Source organism: Nesoenas mayeri (genome assembly GCF_963082525.1).
Source record: "Nesoenas mayeri genome assembly, chromosome: 8".
In the NCBI taxonomy this organism is placed as follows: domain Eukaryota; kingdom Metazoa; phylum Chordata; class Aves; order Columbiformes; family Columbidae; genus Nesoenas; species Nesoenas mayeri.
In genome coordinates this window covers 25535384-25555472 of record NC_137554.1, presented here as the reverse complement: position 1 = coordinate 25555472, position 20089 = coordinate 25535384, and the positions used below count along the sequence as shown (strand labels likewise).

The 20089-nt window shown below is 46.5% G+C and overlaps 1 protein-coding gene across 2 annotated transcripts in view; it reads left to right on the top strand.

Moving 5' to 3' along the window:
* The first annotated feature begins 14333 nt into the window (after window positions 1-14333).
* The window catches only part of JAK1 (Janus kinase 1), a 56565-nt gene continuing 50809 nt past the window's right edge, over window positions 14334-20089 (top strand). Inside the window, exon 1 of one of the 2 annotated variants that reach the window (XM_080348396.1) lies at window positions 14334-14494. The gene's annotated coding sequence lies outside the window, so the exon portion shown is untranslated. The remainder of the gene's footprint in view (window positions 14495-20089) is intronic. The other variant, XM_080348397.1, reaches the window with a different exon arrangement.

The following is a 20089-nucleotide window of genomic DNA, read 5'->3' as shown; positions in this document are numbered from 1 at the left end:
GGTGTGTGTGTTAGATGCGAAGAAACAAATCATATTTGCGCTGGAGTAAGAGCTAGATCCTCTCTGGAGAAAATGGCATCAGCCCTTAGGATACGTGTGTAACTCAGTATTTGTGCCAGAGGGTGCCGGGAAGGGGGTGTTCACCTCTGTGGTTGGGTCTGCTCCCTTTAAATAGCGTAACAGTAATCGTTGGGGCACGGAATAAAATCTTTAAACGGGGGTCAAGGCATACTTGAATTAGAAACCAGCAATTCTTCACTCATCGCTACAGCCTGTGAAATGTAGGATTCCCCATCCTACAGTGATGCCACTCTACTGAAATCTGTAGAATTTTTCTACTGGAATGGTAATGGTGGCGTGAAAATGCCTCAAAGTGAGAGCAAGTGGTTCATTAGTTAAGCAGTTTCCTTCTTTTTCAGAAGTGACCATTGTGTTCACAGAATTTATTAATATTTTTTACCAAGTGTTTTGTGTGGGATTTTTTTCTTCTAGCGACAGCACATTCTTTAAGGATTAATCTATAAATGGTGGTAAATCTGCAGGTTTCGGGATATATGTTTAAGTCATCTTACGTCAGTATTGCGTAATCTGTTGAATGTCCCCTTTTTGTGTAATTTATGTTTGTAGTTTGTTTTAAAATGTACGAATATTTTTTTTTTACACTGCGTGCTTCTCAGATATTTCATGTTTGTCTCTCCATTGCCCTCTTGAGTTAAAAACTTGTAAGGCACCATTTTAATAGCTGGATCCAGCTGAGTGTTACGTATTTCTCTTTTAAAAACAGTCTCCATAACATCTCAGGACATGCTGTTTTCCAAGTAAGTTTGTCGGAGTGTTAAACCACTTTTGGAGTTTTCGGCTTCCTCATGGTAGAAACATGAGAGCAACTTGTACTGGTGAAGTCTGTCAACATCATAAATTAACTTTCTATAGAAACTTAATAACACATTAACTTTTACAATGTAAAACTGTTGTGTTTTTTAAATTAACTTCAGAACTCAGTGTATTTCATTCCCTTAATCAGAGGGTAAGTTGGGGGGGGTGTAGAAATAGTTCCATGATCTTTTCAGCAACGCCTGTTTTTAAGGAAAAAAAAAAAAAGGAAGAGGGTAAAATATATGTTGATATAAGTGTATAATTTAAATAGTTTGCAGTGTTGTTTATTTCACATTTGGATCCTATGACCTAAAAATGCCAGCTGCATCCTTGAGGCACCTTCAGGCTGCGTCCCTTGCGTTGAGTGCTGCTCCCCTCCAAGCCATTGGCTGGCGTAGCCAGCCCTGGAATCGTGTGTGACAAACTCCGATGGAGCCCAGCTATGTGCGTAAAACCCCAGCGCCCGGCGGGCTCGGTGCAGCGTGCGGCGCAGTCACGGTGTGGTGCTGCCCTCATACTCAGGCTGCGAGCGATCCTGCTCCTCCACTGCCGCCAGCGTAGCTCTGGTAACTGCCCTGGCTCTCTGCCATTCTGCCCACTGACTGTCTGCTTCGTGACATTCAATACTTGAGTAGCATAAACCAAATGCTTTTTTCTATCTCCGGTAAATTTAACAGGGAGAGGGGGTGTAGCCCTGTTCTCTCTAGTGGTATCTGTAGAGTGGTTAGTTACCTTTTCTCTGTTAAATCCAGTGTTTGGCCAGAAGAACCTACTACTTAAACGCTCTGCAGAAGCCACCATGGTCATTAAGATAGCACTAATCATCTGGATAATTTTCTGGACTGAAATCTCGCTTCTGTTAAACTCTCCTGAACCTTTCAGCTGGGCATCCCTTGGGGTGACACGGATTTTTTTGGGATGCGTAAGGGGATGCGGATACGGAGGACGCACTGACTGGGCGGTGTTGCGGAGGGGCTGCGCTGACTGACAGGCTGCCCTGGCTCAGTTATCACAGTGCTGATGCTGTCTCTTGTAAAGGTACAGTACTGTGATAACTGAAGGATGGCAGCCATCTGAGCTTCACGGGGCCCTGCGGACTGACGGATGTACAGCACAGTGTCCTGCTGGAGTGGAGTGTACTTGTTTAAAATGCACCCCTTTGCATAGAAGTCAAAGGTTTTATTTGAATAAAATATGCTTTATTTAAAGTTTGCCTGTTGAGTGTTTTGCCTTGAAAGATCTTCTAGAAATGCTGTGCTTTGGAAATCTTCAAAAATGGTTCAGAAAGCAGATTTCTGTGCAGCATGGCAAAGTATTAAAGAGCGGACGGGTGGGTCAACGGGTAATACTTGGTACCAGCACAGACAGAAATGACTAGCTACTCAGAAAACAAAGCCCTTTTTTGGTGCTTTTAAAAATAATTCTAGTTTAAAATGTCAGTCTTGGCTAATTGGTCTCTTAACTCATTTTCTGTATGTCTCAATATCTGGAAATAGATGGTGGGATGTGTTATTTTGCCCATGAGGTGGGTTGTTGATGCAGCTGGTACAGGGTTTGTTTGGGTTTTCTTTGCCCCAGTGAGTGGGAAACTGCAAATTTCCCGGGTAGTTTCTCTAGCAGTGTCATCGAAATACCTAGAAAGGAGGAGGTTTTCATGGAACCTGCTCTTGGTTGCAGCTGCTGGCTGTTTTTTGTGCCATGTGAATTCAATGGTGGTGGAAAGCTGAGGGTTTATGTGTCCTGCAGTGCTGGGACACGACAGCAGAGGGGCCCCGCGGGCCAGGCTGTGTTGAGGAGTGTGAGATCCGAGGGGTTTTTAGATAAAAATAAGCGGAGACGTGCAGATATGTTAGTGCAGTGCCTGTTCCCATGAGTGCACCTCCCCTCCCCCCAAGGAAGTACACGATCCTCAGCCTGTGGATGCTGGAGGCTGATGCATCAGTTGCCAGAGGTCACAGTTTATTCTTGATACCACGCTAAGTGTGGTCATTAACCCTGCGGTGTTTAGAAAACTCTTCCTTCTGGACTAGATGGTTCATGACTGTCCAGGGCCTTGCCCTGTGCTTCCCTGTGCAGGCCCGGCTGCCGCTCACTGCTCTGGGGAGAGGATGGGGACGAATTCAACCAGCACTCTGCTCTGAGATGGCAATTGCATGGTTGATGTTGTTGTTACAGTCTTCTTCACTGGAAGCTGTTTCTGCCAGACTGTGCTTCTGGCGATGTCTGTTGGCCCAGATGAGGTTGATGCTGTACAGCCATGGTGGAACATTTTGCCAGCATGAGTCATTTAAATGGGGGGAAATTATTACTAGTGTTATGATAGTTGCTTGAGTCCGTTTCTGGAGGAGGACTCTATTGTACTAGAAACTCTGCAAATGATAAAAAAGACATCCTGCTACCAAGAGTTTAAGTTCTAGATAGATTAAAATCTGAACAGAGTCAACCCTCAGCTTCCTCTCTGCCTCTTTCTGAAGCCTGCAGGCAGCCCTTGACCTGGGCAGGAGTACCCTCACCCCAAAAAGCAGAGGTGGTCACTGCCTGTGTGTTCAGCGGCCATCCCTGGACACCAGCGTTCCTCTCTCATGTGCCATGCCACATTTTGGTTGCAGGATGGACGGGAGACGAGAGGGGCTGTGGGATCTTGGGGGGGTGAGCGTTCGTAAGCTTGCAGGCTGTCCAGGGCTGGGTTTGATCTCTTTGTAGCTATTTCTGTTGTTTTAGGAGCCAGCAGGTGCTCTGGGAACATGTCTCTTCTTTCCTGGGTGAAAGGCAGGTGACCAGTGGAGTTTGGGGCTGGAAGGAGTGGGATGTGCACCCAGGTTCTCCCGTTGCTGCCTCAAGGACAGCTTTGGATGTTCTCTGATGAGTACAGTCAGGATGCTGACTTGGACTAAAAACCAAAAAGTTCTCTTCCTTCCTATGGGAAATAAGTGCTCAGAGCCAGATAGAAGGTTTGTTATGGACCAGGTCCAAGGAATAAAGTCCCTCATCTACCAAACTGTGGGTCAGGTATGAGGGTGAATGACCAACCTGGGTTATTTGGTGGGACGTGCAGCAAAGCTACTCACTGTGTGCTGCAGGACATGTCACGTTCTGCTGAGAGAGAGCAAAGAGCCTGTTCAAATGACATCTGCCTCTGGCTTCAGCTTGTGATTCTCGTTTCCTGTTACAAGTACAGCTTCGAGCTCTGGCATGGGACAGGAACTGCAGCGCCGTCTGTGCCTGAAAACAACACCTCTGCCATCAGATTTACTGGGAGCCTTTATCTCCCTCTCGAGCTCAGCGGACATAGAGTCCATCTCTTTTTCCTGTAGCTTCCTACTGATACAGTAATGGGACAGACTTGTTATAAATATTGGGTTTGCTATATCTAAATATTGCTACATACAAACAATGAAACTATCAAGTCTTTTTTGGCAGTGGAGCACTTCCTCCCATGAACCATATTAAAGCAAGATGTAAACAACATGCATACAATGATACATCGCATCACTTTCTGCTCAAAAATACGGTCTCTGAGGACCATCAATTTTCTGATAAAACTTTCTCTAATTTATGGGTTTGATCCCAAGGCAAGGCAGTTTCCTTGTGACACGTCTCAGCTGTCATTCCAGATGGATTAGTTCTAACTCAGTGGTTCTCAGGCCGTTTCAGCAGGAAAGTCCCTTTTCCCATCTGGAGGCCGTCGCCTTCCCACCCACATTTTGCATGAGAAGAGCAGCAGTTCTGCTCCTGCAACATCTCGGGGCTGCGAGGCTGCAGACAGGAACGGCTGTTCTGCTCCTGGCTCTCGTCCACAAATGAGCCTTTTAAGGGTCGAAGTCTCTGCTTCGAGCAAGCTGGCCAGCCGCTCTCGGCTTCTGACAACCGCGGGATCAAAGACATCCATTGTCTGCAAGCACTCAGCCTTGAAACCAGGTGAACATGTTGCCTTTCCCCAGCACATTTTTCTTTTAAGAATGTGACTTCTGTTACTGTTCAGCATGAAGCCTCAGTATCAAAAAGCCTTGGCTTAATTGTACTAAAATAAAAAGAATCCTTCCCAACGGAGTTTCAAGTATGCAGTCGTTGTTTCCAAGTCCAGCAGTGCCCCATATGAATCAAATTGTGTTTTAATTACTGTTCGTTCAAGTCATCTCTGGCTAGTGCAGAGCACTTCGCCTTGAACAGTAATCCAGGCATTCTTCATTAAACATCTTTACGAATCAAGTAGCCTAATTGTAATGTCCAGATATGTGCAAATATTCCATGTACCAGAATGCAACTTGGTTTTAGGTCAGGTTAAGCAATTTCTGAATGTGAACCTGGAGATGCTGGACAAAGTAGAATGAAAAAAACAAGTTGATGTAGATTGTGTTGAAGTCTGTTTGTGTGGTTGGAAATGTCACCAGCTCAGCCATGCAGCGTTATTTTTCCTTTGGATGCAGAAGCATCTTCTTGGCATGCCAGCTCCAGAAACTGCTCAGTTAGAGAACCTTCCCTGCAAAATTTTGTGAGCTAAACAATAATTCAACACTATTCACTCTTTACAAATATGCTCAGCTCAACTGTGGTGTTATTTTTGCTTTCTTGAAGTAAAATCCAATCGATGTCTTGGAGCTACATTCCTGCTCCAGCTGTTCTCAGTGGAGTGCGTGATTATGGTTTGTGTTCTCACTCCTGTTGTCAGGTGAGGGTCCTTTTCCACTCTGTGCAAACGCTGTTGAGTAACAGTAACAGCAATTCCATGTGCCTTTTACTGGAAAACATAGTCCCCAAGAGTACTGTGTGAACAGAAGATGACAAGATCATTCTTCCTTTCTGCATAAATTATTTCTGACTGTATCTCACATTTTGAAGATATCTTCTAACCCTGTGTTTTTTGTCAGTAGCTTGATTCACAAAGGGAAACTGTGACTTTAATTGATGTCTGATTGGGGACAAAAATACTCATCAGGAACTGAGTGTTTCAGTGTGGTAGAGTATCGAAGTTATTGCTATCATTTCTGTATCCAGGCAGATAATAAAGTCAGGATTGTGCAACTCGGTACATAGTTTGCTCTTCATAACATTTCAGAGGAGCAGGAGAGGGCCATGGATCTATGGAGCACAAGGGCGATGGGACTGGCTGAGGGACCTGGGGGCTTCAGCCTGGAGAACAGGAGCTGAGGGGAGACCTTCTGATGTCTGAACTGCATGAGAGGAGGTTGGAGCCAGGGGGGGTCAGGCTGTGCTCCCAAGGAACAAGCGACCAGAGAAAATGGCCTCAAGTTGTGCCAGGGGAGGTTGAGGTTGGATCTGGGGAACAATTTCTTCCCCAAAGGGCTGTCGGGCATTGGAACAGGCTGCTCAGGGCAGTGGTGGAGTCACCATTCCTGGAGGGGTTCGACAGACGTGGAGATGAGGTTCTCAGGGACATGGGTCAGTGCCAGGGCTGGGGTAACAGTTGGACTCAATGATCTAAAAGGTCTTTTCTAACCAAAATGATTCCATGATTCTATGTGTGGATTAATATACTCCTACACCATATCATGCATTTATGTTGGGCTAATGTTCAGGCTCTCTGGGACCAAATACTGCTGGAGCCAGAGGAACAACCCCTGTTCACTCCAAAGGGCTGTGGCGCAAACCTGCACTGCAGATCATGGGTCCCAATCTCAAGCTCCTCATTGACTTAAGAGTACGAGAGCTGCACTTAATCTGGGCTTTTTGATACACAGGGATGTGCATCTGACACTGGAAAAAGCCTCCTTCAAGTGTAGCAGAAAGCAGAGGAAAAAAGAGGTGTGATGCTTCTCAGGAGGGAAGCAGCTCATGGTTTGGGTGGCTCCCTGGATCTTCTGAAATCAGGCAGTGCAGCCTCAAACAGCCCAGGACATGTCAGTCCCCAGTGCTGCGTGGACACTGGTCTCCTTACATTAAGATGTGGTGCTGTGGTCAGGGAGCCGGAGGGGTGGAGAAGGCAGGTGGTGCTCAACGCTCCCTCTGCCAGTGTGCTGCCTCCTCCCTACAGTGAAGGTGAGAGCTTGCTATTGACTGCCCTCCATTTGAATTAACTCCAGAAACAGGCAAAGTACACTGAATAATTCAGGAGAGACGTGTGCTTGAATATTTGCGCAAGCTTCAGGTTCTTCCTGCCTAAAAATAAGTCAGTGAGAGAGAAAATGATTCCTTTTGAGGTGCTGGCGGATGGACAACAGAGCTGTGGACCCCATCCCAACACCATCATCTTGCTCCACCCGAGAAGACACCAGGTCTTGTCCTTGCCACTGGGACCAACCTGGGGCTGATGGTGGTGGAAAGTTCAAGGGAATGAATTGAGGGCTGTGCACACAAGAGCAGAACCAGCACAGGCGGGTTTGGTTGAGTAGTAGCAAAGAGCTTGTGGCAAAGAGCCCTGGAGAAAGGGCTGGTAGGGAAGTAGGTGAGCTCAGGAACAGGTCTGAACATCAGGGTTTTAATGGTTACCCTGAAGTTACATGGGTAACTCCTTCCTATAACTGAGAGGCTTACCTCCTGCTTTCCTTTTTTTTTTTTTTTTTTTTTTTTAAATAAAGAGAGCATAACTTTAATAAAAACAAGCAAAAAGATGAATGCACAGATGCCTCTTAGAGTCAGTGCTTTGAAGCACCAGAGCAGATGTGATTCTTCCAGAGGGACATGGATAAGGATGAGTTGGGACCTTTCCCATGGAACCACAGCAAGAGAGGCTGTGCCCGGGGTTACCTGCTGGATTGGTGTATTTCATAAACAAACCATTTCCTTAAACGTGTTATCTTCATGTTCCCAGAGTGATTAAAAAAAACTACATGTGTTTTTTAGAAAAATTTCTACCTGGTGCAGAACAACATTGTCTCAAGACAGCATGTGATGCCACCCCTCCAGCATCCAAAGCCTCGCTACATTCCATTTGAAATGTGCTGCTCCAGGGCACTCTGGAAATTAAAATTTCCAGAGGCTTGTTGCTAATGAAGCCTAATTAATTTTGGATGTAAATGTGACATGCTGCTGCAGTTGCATTTGCATGCCTGTTAAAGGAAAACTCATTTTGATCTCAATCTGCAGTGGGTGTTTCATCTGAAAATTATTAGAGGAACACAGTGACTATTTAGTTCCTTTTTAGTCTGAGGATTTTTAACTTTTTCGCCCCTTTAACTCAGACAAGTTAAAGGAAACACACCACAGCCTTTTAGAACAATTGTTTGAAATACAGCTTGTTTCACTTAAGAGGAAACGAGGAAAGCCAGAGTTACATGAAATGAGAGAAAAATCCTACGCTACTTTTCACCTCCATAGGTTTCATGGAATGAAATGTCCTCAGTGCATATGGTTGAGCAGCATGGCAGGACAAAGACTGGGGCACTGAGCTCCTGATGGTGATATTGCCCATCTTAAACGGGCTTGGGAAAAAGTCCACATTTCTCCAGATTTGGAGTTTGTTTGCCATCACGCGTGTATTTCTGAACCCTTTGGGCTGTCCTTCCTCAAAACATGGCCTTAATTCTGTGTTCAACAGAGGGAGAACATGGCAAATGCCACATAAAAATGCTGCTTTATAACATAGACCAAGGAAATTCAGCTTCCAAAAGTACACAAGAGTAAAATAACAGCAACAGAATGTGCTTTGGAACTTGTCCAAGCAAGGTTTTATATCCTGGCTTCTAGCAATTCATTAAAGATTTTAGAAATGCTGCGTGCTCCAGGTTACATACATTCTCCTGAAAGAGCCAGGAGCACCTGATCTGGGATGCTGGACACTGATCTGAGAAATGTCCCCAGCCAAGTAAACAAGCTCTGCAATCTGCAAACCATGAGGAACGTGAATCAATGTTGTGTGTCATTTTTTTGTATGTGACAAATATGGCATTTCCAACCCCAAAACATTTAATCATTGCTCTGGTTGATGTCACTTCTCTCTTTTGTCCTTCCCCACCAGTAGATCCACCTCTAGTTCCAGTTAGTGCTAGACTTGCCCTTATAAAACCTGACTGTTGCACATATAGCTTTCTCTGGGTTGTATATATATATATTTATATATATGGAGCTAGTATATAAGTGTGTCTAGCTGTGGCGGTGTGGATGGCAGGCAGCAAGCCGGTACCTGTGAACTGTGCCAGCACCAAACTCATCCTTCTGCAGACAGCCAGGCTGGAAAGTACATGAGCTGCAGAAAATGTATGTGAGGTTCTGGGCAATGTTGATGTGTCTTAGAGTACTTTTCTCAGCTTCCTGGAAGCACAATAAAAAGGTGCTTGCTGATGGAGTCTGGCTTCAGTGAAGGGGGAATCAGAAGTGGGATTTGGAGCTGGCCACCACCATTGCCAGCACCATGATGACCACAATGACCACCACCACCACACTGCTCCATGATGTTTCAGAGCAGTGATGGCTGAGACAACAAAGCAGACTGAGGCTGCACTGGTTGCCGTGTGCCAGCTACCACGGGCACTAGTGTGACTGGTGTGACTCCATCCTTTGCAGCTACTCTACAGCTCTTTGCACAAACCCAGTTTCTGCTTCACAATGAGTGAACATAAGGTATGTTTTCCAGCAGAGAAATCTGGAAAAAAAAATGCAAATAATGCTGTTGGTTCAGTTTGTGTTAGGAGGACAATGAAGAATCAGAAAGCTTGCAGTGGGAAAAAATGGGTTATGAAGGCAAGCAGCAACAGGAACACATCTGATGCAGGACTGAGACATGGCAGCAGCATCTCCACGCTCCGGAGCTTGGAGCAAAGTGAGTGAACTCCAGCCCCCTGGCCAGGGAAGTGGGGAAATGGAGCTCACAGCTCTCAGCCGCGCTCTGCCAGCTCGCCCAGCCCTGTGCAGGAAATCCCCCGCAGCTTGGCCTCTGGCAGCGGCTGCCACAGCACCCTCACAACAAGCACTGCTTTGGATGGACAAAATGTAATAGGTTTTTTTTTTGCAAAGTAAATTTGGACTACAGATGTGAAGTACCATGAAGTACCTCTCCTTCCCCAAACAGGTATTATTAGAAACCTCACTTAGCTTAAAAAAAACCAACAGGGTTGAGCACCATAGTTAGAAGTAATTATGAAGAAGCAATTCACACATTCCATATGTCTCAAAATAAATTCTCTCACTTGCTTTTCCAAGCAGAGACAGAGCCCTCTGAAAACAGTGTTACAAACACAGCTTCGTGTATGTTATGAGAGCACAGGAAGTTTAAGATAAATTCAGTGACAGATCAGATGAAAGAACTTGTGCACTTAGGAGATCTATTTGTACAGCTCCTGTGGCAAGTCCCACCCCGTGGCTGCAGCGTCTGGGGGCCTCGCGGTCTCTGAAATGTTGCACGGGGATGGTGTGCAGTGCCATCCACTTCACCGATGAGGAGACACGTCAGGGAGGAGAGTGCAGGGTGAATTCATCCACAACACCCAGCTGATGGGCACCAACAGGTGGTTTGGAGCATTGAAGGTGGTTGTTGTGTGATGATCTTCACCTGGGGCAGCTCTGTGCTGCCCCGTAGCCTGGTCCTCCTGCTCCTTCTGCTCCTCCTGGTCCCATGTCCTGGCTCTGGCTGCAGGGTGAACCAAACCCAGCATCTGTCCTGCTCAGAACAGCTTCTACTCCCTGCATTCAAAACAATAACTCTAAGTGAAAAGATGGGTTTTGTTGATCTTGAGGGAAAAAGCTCAACTTGCTCTCCTTTGTAACTTCCACTTCTTTTCCCTGGAGATAAAAATGGAAGAGTGTTTTGGGGAAAAAAAAAATCCAATTTGAGCAGCGCTGAACATAGCCCCATGCTCTGCATAAGCGCATAAAAGCAGAGAATTATTCTCAGTATACCTTCTAATACTATTACTGTTTCAAGAATTGCTGACATTGCAAGTTGGCGGCCCATTTTACTCATTACACAGTGCCTGTGACTTCATTGCATCCTGCTGCTTTTCGCTAGGACGTATGAGAAGAACCAGGCTCCAGAAATACTGCCGGGAACAAATCGATGACAAACCGAAACCACTTAGATAGTGTTAAATCACATTTTTGTAGAGGTCCAGTCAATCCCAAGCTGACAGCACTGGTGATTTAAAGCACTTTACCGTACATAGGGCCCCTTACGGTAGCTTGAAATGCCATGGAAAAAAAAAGCTTTCTAAGCTTTTTCACTGTTTAAAGTAGTGTGAAACATCATCATTTCAGAGGCAAAGGTGGAATTTGGCTTGTGGAAGCTTGAAAACCAAACTGCAGCAAAGGCAGGTAAGGGATAATTTGTGCACCCATCCCTACTCCTTCTTTACAGAAGGCTACAAGAGACAATTTATTTGAATTTAGTTGATTTTTAATTCACAAATACCAAGACAGCCAAGTCTAGTCATCTGTATTTTGCTAGTTCCTGTGTGGAGGCTATCAGTATGTCCTGGAAGTTGCAAAATAAAGAAGGATGTAAGATACAAAATAATTCTTCCAACCTGTCGCTGCACCCCAGTTCTTAGAGGGGTAAGAAAAAGTTATTTTGTATCACAGGTCTATTCTGCAGCTCTTGCCTGCCTGTTCTCTTCGTAAGCAAGAGAACATGCTGAGCTACAAATCCATGTGATTAATTCCTTAGAGAAAACTACTTTAAAGGTTTTAATGCAAAATTATATACTTTCCCTAGGATGGTATGTTGTGGCAAGAGCAAACCATTTTGGGGATACGTTGGAAATCCTCCCCTGTCATTAACATAGTTCTTGCAGTAATTTTTAGAAGCAGACTGATTTCATCCCAGTTGTATCTCACAGAACAGAAATCAGCAGACACCAGTGTCCTGAAATTAAGGAGAAAAAGCAAAAATCTCGCATTGCAGGCAGGACTAGGAGACCGAACACACAATTTCTGTGAGCCTGTAAGTGCCATAGGAACCCAATTCCATTTTTCAAAGTGAGGTGTGTGAGCACGTGATAATTTAATTCTGGCTGAAGGACATGGTCTTTGGGAGCCTGGGTCATTCCTGGACTGGGCACTGGTCTGGGCACTGATTTAGGCAGAGGCAGAGGTGAAGCTGGTCTCTTCTGTGCCGTGGCAGCCATGAGCAGTCCCAGGATAAGCCCCTTATGCAATCCTTCTGTCATGGCCACCTCCTTGGCTTTGCTTTGATTTGCAGGTCTGAGCTTCAGGGTTTAAGGACATTAGTGATATCAGTTGCTGTGCTGGGAAATGCGCCCTGCCTGTAAAGCATAAATAACAAAGAGCTGGTGTGTTATTGGGCATGACAACCCACCAAGAAAAACTGATTTTATCATGATAAAGGCAAAGCCATGGAAAGGGCCAGCAAGCATGAAAGATCATCAGTGGAAGCACAGCCTCTGCAGGCATTTCCCGGAGGACAGGGAACACCAGAGCAAGAAAATGTTGGGCTTGTCAGCCACACACATTTGCAGGGTTTGTTCCCTCTCCTTCCAGCCTCAGGCTCTTTTCTAACCTGAGTTAAGATTACCAGAGTGATGGAAATGGGGTGAGACTCCTGTGTTTTCCCATGCAGCCACAGCGTGTGGTTAATTGAGATCCAGTGATGCCACACGCCTGGGGAAAAAAAGTGAATGTGGTGCAAAAACATCCGAATTACACTCTGCTGGTTCCCTGACAGCTGTGGAAATAGGTGGGGAAGGGCTGGCTTGTGGCCTCTTGGGAGAGGGGGAGAAAAAAATCAGTGATTATCTCTCATTAGTTTGTAAACTCCAGCCACCTGGAGATGCAGACACATGCACTCCCACACTATCAGCCCCCATCTCCCTTGCAGGAGATGAAAAGCTTTGGGTTGGTTTCCTGGAGAATAGGTTCAAAACTCAGGATCACTGAGGCACAAGGCAGATGAGCTGGGACCTGTTTTGGTGTAAACTCTATAAACACCTCGTAACAGCAAAGGGTCTTGCACACCCGTGAACTGTGCCTGACAAGACCTTGACAAAAAGGTGTTATCAGTGTGCTTCGATTAGTCTGAATTACATGAAACTACTATTATGTCAAAAGGGGACACTTTTTTTAATGACTAATTTGGCTGCTAGGGCAATTCCCCCAGAAGGCAGCAGCAGATTGGCTTTTCTTCAGAAGAAAATGCCAAATACGTGTGTGTGTGTGGGAAGCGGGGAATCATTTCATTGAACTGAATCATTTGCTTACTTATGTTACTTCCACTTGTGCTGTTTCCTGTGGCTTCAAGAAGAGTTCGAAACTGCACTGAAGAAACCCATTTATTTTCTTTGTAGCTGGGAGAATGATGTGTCTCTCCTCATTTTGCTGTAAAACACACAAGTTGTTTACGCTGGTTTATTGACATCTGTGTCAGGCTAGAGATAGGGCTGTATGTTTTTTAAAAATGCTACAAATACAGGGGTAGTTGTGCCTGCACTGCTGCAGACACTGGATCTCTGTGGTGTCAGCGGTGGTCTCATCGCTGGGGTGGCCAAGAAAACCCCCTAAATCCAGCACTGTCCAAGAGGTCCCAAAATTCATGTTGGGTGATGGGCATTTTTTAAGCACCTGCTGTCAATCCCCTGGGTGCTGGACTGGGTCCCACCGCCCCCGCTAAAGCCAGGAGGCAGATCCATTTTAAGCTCCCTTCTCCCTGTGCACACTGTGGCCTGGGCAGGGGTGTGCAGAACGGGACCTGGGGGTGTTGGTGGCAGATGGCTGAACATGAACCAGTGTGTGCCCAGGTGGCCAAAAAGGCCATGAGCATTCTGGCTTGTATCAGGAACAGTGTGGCCAGCAGGGCAAGGGAAGTGATTGTGCCACTGTACTTGGCGCTGGTGAGGCCACACCTTGAATCCTGTGTTCAGTTTTGGGCCCCTCATCATAAGAAGGACATTGAGATACTAGAGGAAGCGCAGAGGAGGCAACGGAGCTGGTGAGGGGCTGGAGCACAATGTGATGGGAGCGGCTGAGAGACCTGGGGGTTCAGCTGGAGAACAGGAGCCGAGGGGAGACCTTCTGATCTCTGAACTGCCTGAAAGGAGCTTGGAGCCAGGGGGGTCGGGCTCTGCTCCCAAGGAACAAGCACCAGGACAGAGGAAACGGCCTCAGGTTGCGCCGGGGAGGTTGAGGTTGGATCTGGGGAACAATTTCTTCCCCAAAGGGCTGTCGGGCATTGGAACAGGCTGCTCAGGGCAGTGGTGGAGTCACCATCCCTGGAGGGGTTGAACGGATACGGAGATGAGATTCTTAGGGACATAGTTCAGTGCTAGAGCTGGGTTAGGTTATGGTTGGACTCGATGATCCTGAAGGTTTCTTCCGACTGAAATGACGCTATGATTCTATGCCCGCCGGCGCTCGGCGGCCCCTGAGGGCCTGACCGGCCTTCTGCCTCCCGTGGGCCAGCAAGTCCCCTCAGCAGCGGCCGCTACCGGAGCCCAGCGCCGAGACCGCCTCCTCAGCGCGGCCGGCGGGAGGCGGCCCCGCCAGGCACCACCCCCGGGCGGGCCCGGCCCCGCGCATGCTCCGCGGCTGGACGCCGCTGCCGCCGTGCCGGGACCGCCGCCCTGTCGCTGCTGCGACCCGCGGGCTGCGGTCTCCTCGTCACCGGGCCGGGTCGGGCCGAGCATCGCCGCGCCCCCAGCCCCGTGGGGCTGCGGCTGAGCGGCACGGCCGCCCCGCGATCGCATCTCGTTCGCCCCGGCGAGGCGCGACGGAAGCGGTGAGTGGGGCTGGAGGGGGTTTCTGCGGCCCCCTGGCCGGGCCCTGGGCCGAGGGGAGCCGGGAGGGCGGTGCGGGCGGCGGGCGCTCCCCGGAGAGGCGCTCCCGAGATGGCGGCCGGCGCCGGGCGCGGAGGCGGCGCGGGGGTTTCCCGGGCTCAGCGCGGCGGGCGGGCCCGACGCAGGGGTGCAGGGCTCCCCTCAGTCCCCTCAGCACAGAGGGCCCGGGGAGCGGCGGGGGACGAGTCCGCGGGGTGCCGGGCTCCGAGCGGGTTTTCAGGGCCGCGGTTCGGCGAGCGGCGGCGGGGAAGGCCGGGCCCTGGTGCTGAGGAGGAACCAGAATGAAATAACTTCGGCTCTGCCCGCTGGTGGTGGACATGCGTGAAATGTAAAAAATACGCAGGTGCTCGTGAGTGAGCTCGGGCCCCCGTGAGCTCCCGGGAGTCCTCAGGCTTCTCTGCAAGTGGAGCTGCTGTGAAGATGCTGCTGCCTTGTGCGTCTGTGCAAATTCAGGGCTTGGAAAAACGGACGGGGTCCAGCTGTCAGTCTGGCATCTGTTCCTCTGTTAGCGATAGAGACACTCGGGACACCTTTCAGCCCCCTCTGTAGGTGCTCCCTTCCCCCAGCGTGCTGACAGCCAGGTCACCTGTTGGCCGGGTGTCTATCACCCAAAGGACAAGCAGGGATGCGGAGCAGGTAACTTGGCCCTTGGCAAGTTGCGCCTAATTTCCACTTTCTCCAGACACCTAAAAATGTAATTTGCTTTTTGTCTGTGTGTGCAGAAAAAAAATTGCTGTCAATTGCTGTCAGTTGGGGTTTTCAAAATACTTACAGAAAGTTCATATGTGAGGAGCACCAGGGCACCAAAGTGTGAAGCATGTTGACCTGGTACCAGCCATGTAGGTTGTTGGCAGAAGGACATGTCAGTCGCTCAGTGTGGCAGGACAGGGGGACCCGTCTCAGTTGAACAGCTTAGGAGAAGGATGCGGTGATGCTGGGGAAGCCTGTGGCTAACGGGGCAATTAGGGATGGGAGGGATATATTTTGAGGCATAGAGAACAGTGCAGATAATTGTAGTGCAAGTTTGTTGGTTTTTTTTTGAGGGGAATGGAAATAATTCAAAGTTGCGTCAGTGTTTAAACGCAACTTCAATTAGCCCAGTTTAACTCTTGGTCATAACTCTGCAATTTTATTCTTGAGCTGAGAATTCTATTTGTGTCTGCTGGAGCTCAGTATTAAGTTCAGTTTTGACCATATATGGGGCCTGGTAGGCATTTCCTCCAGGACTTGTTTTTAAAACACACAGGAAGTTGCACCTTGATCGGGGTTTGTGCTGGGTGACACCGAGACAGGTGCTTTGAAACACAGCCAGTTAAGGACACGCTGCTCACGTTTGAGCAAACAGGCTCTTGCCATCATTTTCAGAGTTAAAAGTTAAAAGCGACCACAGGCAGATTTTACAAGTGTTTTTGTCAGTACATTTTTAGTGCTTCTGTTCTCTTTAAATATCTGACTTATCTAAGGATCTGCAAGCCGTTTGTCCCAAAGCCCAGTGGAACAGAGAATATACTGTGCTCGGACAGAGCAAAACTGCAAACATTTGACCTTCGCAAAAGGTTGGGTGAAAAACTTGTGAAAAGCCAAGGCGAGTGGGTTTAAATTTGCACAAGAATATAAACACAGAACTGGAATAACTTTAGGTTTGTGAACTCCTGGAAGTCTCTGCACTGCAAAAAATCTTTCAGAATTAATGTGGCCTTTTCTGAGAGGTAGATTCTGTAAATCTCAAACTGTTCAGGAATATGCTGTTTCTGTATGTCCAAATTGACTTGTTTGTTCAATCAGTTTAGTTTAAAAACAAACAAACAAACAAACAACAAAACAAATGAGAAGTAAGATCTGGAGCAAAACTTTGGAAAGCAAACCTATATCAGTGGTAAAGCAAAAAGCTGAAGTGTTCCTGAACAGTCACTGAACAGACTTGGTGGGTAAAATCAAGTCACCTTTTAAACTAATTTTTTTTCTTAGTCAAACAGAGTCTGCAATTTAAAGTTATTGTAATTCTTTTACCTTACCTCTTGGGGGCTGGAACTAATCCAGGGCTCTATGTTTGAAAAATAAGTGATACCAACTCAGTAAATTTCGATCGACATTTCTGTAGTAGTTCACAGTCTTGCAAATGAAAGACTGAATTCACAGAAACTAGCTTCCCTTTTTTGTGTAGAGGGGAAAAAATCTTTCCGTTTTCGTAGGCAGTATCCGGACAGTGATGCCTGCTGTTTCAGACAGGAGGATTTCGCCTTTTTCCTACCGCGTACCTCCCCATCTTCCCTCAAATAAGAGCTGAAATACCCTTTTCACCTGCAGAACTGGCCTCAGGTTTCTTGGCATCATGCTACTGCCTGACTTAGGATGAGGAAGAGAAGTTCAAAATATAGCAACAAACCCAAACGGAGAACCCTCGGATCTCTACGCTCTGTTGGGCATGAACTGCACAAGAAGGAGCTGCCCTGTGTTTACATAAATATAAAGGTGTTTGAATTGATTTGAGAGGTTATAGCGTTTGCACATACAAACCAGTCTTAAAGGTTTGTTTTTATTTAGATATGAAAAGGATTGTTAGGAGAACGCTGAGACGCCAGTTTATGGAGAGAATACTGAGTTGGGCCTTAGTTCCTGACTCGTCTCATGTCCAACAGCAGTTAAAAATGATAAAATGTTTTCTTCTGGACAATAAACAGGCAATATTACATTTTCTTAAAGATCAAGCATTATTCCCGTAAATGTACTCGGAGTTGCTTTAGATTGCTAAAGCACTTAAAATGCAATTAGATTTCAGGTATTGGTAATGGCAAACACTTGCCAAATTGATAGAAAATGGCTTTTACAGCTCAGCACGTGATTCAGACAGTTAATACTCAGGCTGCCTTTTGCCGAGAAAGCTTTTCATGGGCTGACCCTGCTCAGTTCTGAGACAAATGCACTTGAACCTCATCAAGAAGAAAAATGGAATCTCAAAAGAACAGCATTTTGGGGTGTTTGGCAGCTAAATTGTTAGTTCTGTCTACTGCTGTAGTTTCTATACAGTACACGAAGTGACAGAATGGGGGGCGGGGGGATTATTCTGCTCACTCACTCAATACCTTTAGCAGCGCTTTAGGTACCCTGTCTAGTACTTGTTTTCCCATTCACTAGACCTTCCAAAAAACTGAAACAATTCTAAAAAGCACTAGGTTACTGGAAAAATAAGTTGATGATGGTTCTCTTGAGCAAACTGGTTGCAATTTCTCTCGATTCAAATGGGAGGGGGAAAGTACGGAAGTGCGATTTAGTGGTTTGAATTTCCTGGCCTGTTGAGCACAGGTGGATTTTTAAGGAACAGGTCCTGACATTCTCTTCATGCTCAAGGGCTTATAAAAGTTCAGACAGGCTGGTTAGAATAATTACCTTTTTTTTTTTTTCCCCTGAACTGGTTATATAAATGTAACATAACTTGCGTAACTAGCAGAAAAACTGAGCTACAGGAAACTAGAAGAGCAGCTTCTACTTGGAAAAGTATAGTTTGTATCTCTTATATTGTATATTGTTACCTTTTACCATCATCTGGCAGTATGAGTAGTTTGATGGCAGTGACACAAAATATGATTCTCTGCAAATTATGTGATTGTGATTATACATTAAAACAGCTGGCCCATAAATATATCTGTTAGGATTTTTTTTTTCCTGCAGGTTGTGAAAGGTATAATAGGAATGAAAAGCTGGAAGTTGATGGAAAAGTGGAGGATGTGCATGTTGTCCTGAACTAAGGAGTGAGGTAGTGGTGAGAGCCTGGGAAAAATCAAACTGGAGTTTGTGCTGGGAGAGCTTTGATTATGAACAAGTGCAGTTATAGGATCACAGGATTGTTTGGGTTGGAGGGACCTTCCCAGCTCCCCCAGTGCCACCCCTGCCATGAGCAGGGACATCTTCACCAGCTCAGGTTGCTCAGAGCCCCGTCCAGCCTGGCCTGGGATGTCTCCAGGGATGGGGCATCCTGGCCAACCTGGGCAAGGCTCTCCCCACCCTCAGGGGCAACAGTTTCTTCCTCATGTCTGCTTTGAATCTTCAGAGGTGCTTCAGCCCTCAGGTCATTTGTATGGCCCCTCTCTGGACCAGCTCTAACCAAAGAAGAGGAAAATAATTTCTATTAGAGTAATTACTTTGTGTTGCTATTGATTCTGCTTTGTCAGCGGTTCTGATAGTAAACAAACCATCTTCCAAAAATTCCACGACACTGTTCTGCTGTAGCTATGGAGTCCCTGAAGGAACAGAAAGGGCTTATTACTAAAGAACAGGCTTTTACAAGGCAACCGGCTTCAAGAAACTCATCCATTGTAAATGCACGTCTCTGGCAGCTTTGGTCTGTGAAATATTTTGGACTTCTCCTTTGAAGCTGGTCTGCTACGTAGAGGAGGGTCTGCTAATAAATTGAATAAATGCAGTATTTAATTCTCTGACTTTTGAAGCATGTAGGATTTGCCATGAGTCAAGCCCTGGGTTGCCTGTGTGTGTACTAGAGGAGGAGACGGGGAAGTTCGCAAAGATAAGGAGTTGCTCTGCAGGTGGAGAAGCATAAAACGCAGCACTCAGTGGGTTTAGAAGCCTTGGAGTGTTTTAGTCTCAACCGTGTCTCTGGCCAGTGCCTGATGTTGGCTAAAAAACCTGTTTATTCCTTCAACACTTTTCTCCCCGACTTTCTCCAGGAAATGCTGCGTTCCCTCTCAGTCCCAAAAGGATTAATTCGCTTTGAACACAAAATCTAAGTGACCACTGCTGTTCATACTTCCAGGAGAAAACTTCTGAAGGAAAATGTGTGTGTTCCTCAGATGGTGCTGCGAAATCTCCCTTGTTTGCCAAGTGGATCTGAGAGGGGCCCTGACTTGTTGAGGCACCAATACGTGAACACAGTGCACGTTTTTAGCAATTTTGGACATCAAGTGCTGTTTAAACTGCTCCTTGAGTGTTTTGTTTCATTTCCAGCTATTCAAAGACTGAGCAGAGTCTGGATTGCCCATCAGATGGCCCAGCTGGAATTTAGCAGGGTATTGAAATATTCAATTTTTAGTGATACTCTTAATAATTACACTTCCATCTTGGGCATATTCTGTCAAAATATTTGTTGGTCTTCCACTTCAGATCTTTTAAACCTCTTCATTTTACTGGCTGGAAGTTGAGATTGAGGTAATATTGACTCATGCTATTTTGAACAGGAAAAAATTGTTGTTCAACCTGGGAGCTTGTACCTGGATCTGCTGGGAGAGCTGCCGTGCCCAGGGCTGTGCTGGCAAAAATCCTGACACCTTTCGTGGCAGGGGGAGGGACAGATCTGAGCCTTCTGCTTTTCTACATCAGAAAAATGAAGAACATGCTAGAGCTGTGACTTGGACAGGAGAGGGAACGCTTGCAAGAAATCTGTTTGTATGCGGCCTCAGTTTTTCAGGAAATTAATTTGGCAGAACTTGCTATTGTACTCATTTTGAGACACTAGCAGCACAAAGAGATACATTAAACAAAACAAACATTAAAAGCCTTGGCACTTGTACAGTCTAAATAACTTC